Below are 4,154 nucleotides of genomic sequence, written 5' to 3'. Positions count from 1 at the left end.
AAAAAAAAAAAAAGCCAGGCATGATAGTGGGTGTCTGTAGTCCTGGCTACTTGGGAGGCTGAGGCAGGAGAATTGCTTAAACCCAGGAGGCAGAGGTTGCAGTGAGCTGAGATAGCGCCATTGCACTTCAGCCTGGGTGACAAGAACAAAAAACTCCTTCTCAAAAATAAAAATAAAAATAAATTAATTAATTTTGAAAAATATCTAAAACCATAAAAACTCTAGAAGAAAACTTAGACAATACTATTAAGGACATAGGCATGGGCAAAAACTTCATGACTAAAATACCAAAAGCAACAGCAACAAAAGTCAAAATTAACAAATGGGATCTAATTAAACTAAAGAGCTTCTGCAGAGCAAAAGAAACTACCATCAGAGTGAACAGGCAACCTACAGAATGGGATAACATATTTGCAATCTATCCATCTGACAAAGGGCTAATATCCAAAAGCTACAAGGAACTTAAACAAATTTACAAGAAAAAATAAATAACCCCATCAAAAAGTGGGTGAAGGATATGAACAGGAAGTTCTCAAAAGAAGACATTTATGTGGCCAACAAGCATATGAAAAAAAGCTCATCATCACTGGTCATTAGAGAAATGCAAATCAAAACCACAATGAGTTATCATCTCACGCCAGTTAGAATGGCAATCATTAAAAAGTCAGGAAACAACAGATGCTGGAGAGGATGCAGAGAAATAGGAATGCTTTTTCACTGTTGGTGGGAGTGTAAATCAGTTCAACCATTGTAGAAGATAGTATGATTTCTCAAGGATCTAGAACCAGAAATACCGTTTGACCCAGCAATCCCCTTACTGGGTATATACTCAAAGGATTATAAATCATTCTGCTATAAAGACACATGCACATGTATTTTTGTTGCAGCACTATTCACAATAGCAACGACTTGGAACCAACTCAAATGCCCATCAATGATAGCCTGGATAAAGAAAATGTGGCACATATACACCATGGAATACTATGCTGCCATACAAGAGGATGAGTTCATGTCTTTTGCAGGGACATGAATGAAGCTGGAAACCATTATTCTCAGCAAACTAACACAGGAACAGAAAACGAAACACTGCATGTTCTCACTCATAAGTGGAGTTGAACAATGAGAACACATTGACACAGTGAGGGAAAGATTACACACCAGCACCTGTCTCGGGGTGGGGGGCTAGGGGGAGGATAGTATTTGGAGAAATACCTAATGTAGATGACAGATTGATGGGTGTAGCAAACCACCATTGCAGGTGTATGCCTATGTAAGAAACCTGCACGTTCTGCACATGTATCCCAGAACTCAAAGTATAATAATAATAATAATTCAATTCTTGAAGATCTACTTTTTGTTAATATAGCTGTCTCACCTTTTATATCCTGAATTGTTGTTTTGGTGTCTTTGTTTAGGTTTTGTACTTTGTCTTCGATCTCATGATATTTATTTGCCGTTTGTACTTTGAATTTTTTATTTGTCATTTCAGACTTTTCAATTTGGTTATTATCCATTGCTAGAGAGCTAGTGCAATTCTTTGGAGGTGTCAGGACACTCCGGCTTTTTGTAATGCTGGAGTTCTTGTGCTGATTTCTTCTCGTGTTAGGGATGTGTCACTTCTTATTTTTCAATTTGCTATATTTGAATGGAACTTCGTATTTTATTTCTTTTTATTTTTTCTCTTGAAGGTATGACTGTTTCGTATGTTTTGCATAATCATTTTGCTTCACTTCTGGATGCTCTCAAGGGGCCAAAGATCTGTTTGTGTTCTTTTGTTGTGGATAGCTTCTGTGTGGAGACTTTCTCATATCCTGCTTGTTGTAGCAATCTATTGGACATATGAGTTGACACAGTATTTCGTGCAGTGCTGAGGGTGTGGAATACTCAGGAAGCTTATCTCATGTACTAGTACTAAGCCATTCTGGCAACAATTTTGTTTGGTAGTGCAGATCAGCCTGTGGTCCAGTACGTGGTGCTTAAGAATAAGAGTCAGCTAACCCAGGGTAGGGTGGTTAGAAAAGATCTTGTTGGGTGAGCTGAGATCTTGGAGGAAGGGACAGAGAAGCGTGCAGGATCTCCTTGTTCTGAGCTGGTAGGAACATAATCTGCTTCCTTATCACTTCTGTTTTCAGGGCTCATTGCCTTCAGTTTGTAAAGACTCTTTCCTTTAGTTCCTGGCTGCAGTACTGCTGCAGTCTGCAGATAAATGTCTCTGACGGCTACTACCCAAATGGGCTCAGGATAGAGCCTCTTCCCCTAGCCCAGGGTAGGCAATTCTGTGACTTGTCTGTCCTCTTTTTCTGGCATGCTGCTGTTCTGTGTAGGAAGAAGGAGTTAGGTCGCACACTCTGAGTACACCCAAGAGGTGTGGGCTCACTTGCAGTGGAGGTAGAGTCACCATGAAAAATGCAAACTCTTCCTCTGAGTGCACACAGGCTAGCCCTTAGTGGGAAGAATCACTGCTGCATCCACTGAGGGCTAAATCTCACAGGTTCCTGCAGAGACCTAGGAATCTGCCCGTCCGCTATACTTGCCAGTGTCACAGCAGGTTGTGGGATATGTTTGTGGGAGGTCTAGTGCTGTGACAACTAAAGGGTAGAGAATCCCCAGGCATGGCAGTGGCTTGCCATGGGTGCATAACCAGTCTGGCGCCTGACATCTCAGTGTAGGTATGAGGGGAGTGCAGGCAATACCTGCATGAACTGGCCACTCAGTTCTCTTTTACTGGGAAGTTTTTAAATCACTATCAATAGCATTGCCCTAGGTTACAAAGGCAGAGGGGCTCCCCAACAGTTTGGCAGTCAGCAGATTGTCACAGGGGTGAGGGGAGGAACGAAGTACTCCCACAGAACCTTTCCATGGGGCTCTGAGTTCCCCAGGGGTTGATCTCGGTTAGACTCTTGCTGCTTCCCTTTTCTGCATCTGGGCTTCTTCCTGTAGGCTCTCCAACAGGCCCTGGGTCTCTTCTCTCAGTTTTCCATTTGGAACTTGTCCATTCACCAGTAAATTTGATTTTCTTTCTGAGGAGAAGAGGCATTAGATGGCCCGAGTTAGCCATCTTGAAAAACATAATTGGAATTACACCGTAATTTTGACTTTTGTAAAATATCTTCAGATATTTTTTTAAGAACATTGTGTGTTTTCAGTTTTGTAAGTTTTTAAATTTAAAGACATTTAATTGACAAATGAAGATTACATATTTTCAAGGTGTACAATGTGATAACTTGATATATGTATATATTGTGTAATGATTATCAGAATGAAATTAATTACAACATCCTTCACTACCCATGCTGTACGTTAGATTTTTAGAAGTTGTTTATTTTATGACTGGAAGTTTGTGCCATTTGACCAATATCTCCACATTTTTCCCATGCCCAGCACCTGGGAAACACAGTTCTACTCTCTGTTTCTAAGTGTTCCACTTTTTTTAGATTCCATATATAAATGAGATCATACAGTATTGGTTGTTCTGTGTCTAGCATATTGCACTTAGCAATAATATCTACATGCTGTCAGAAATGAAACTGTCTTTTTCCTGTTTTAAGCTGAATAATATTTATTATGACACACACACACACACACACACACATATATGAAATTATAGGCAGGGTGCAGTGGCTCACGCCTGTAATCTCAACACTTTGGGAGGCTGAAGCTGGCAGATCACAAGGTCAGGAGTTCAAGACCAGCCTGGCCAACATGGTGAAACCCCATTTCTACTAAAAATACAAAAAATTAACTGGGTGTGATGACACACACCTGTAATCCCAGCTACTCGAGAGGCTGAGGCAGGAGAATCCGTTGAACCTGGGAGGTGGAAGTTGCAGTGAGTCAAGATCTTGTCATTGCACTCCAGTCTGGGCAATAGAGCAAGATTCCATCTCAAAAAAAATTATATATATGAAATATTTAGTGTATATATACATATATATACACACATATATGTGTATACATACACACATATATGTATATAATTAATATAAAAATACATATATGTGTATATATACCTATGTGTATATATGTGTGTATATATACCTATGTGTATATATGTGTGTATATATACCTATGTGTATATATGTGTGTATATATACATACGTATGTATATGTGTGTATATATACATATGTGTGTATATATACATACGTATGTATAT

Source organism: Mandrillus leucophaeus, unplaced genomic scaffold (assembly GCF_000951045.1).
Source record: "Mandrillus leucophaeus isolate KB7577 unplaced genomic scaffold, Mleu.le_1.0 Scaffold470, whole genome shotgun sequence".
Lineage (NCBI taxonomy): Eukaryota > Metazoa > Chordata > Mammalia > Primates > Cercopithecidae > Mandrillus > Mandrillus leucophaeus.
This window is presented reverse-complemented; position numbering follows the sequence as displayed.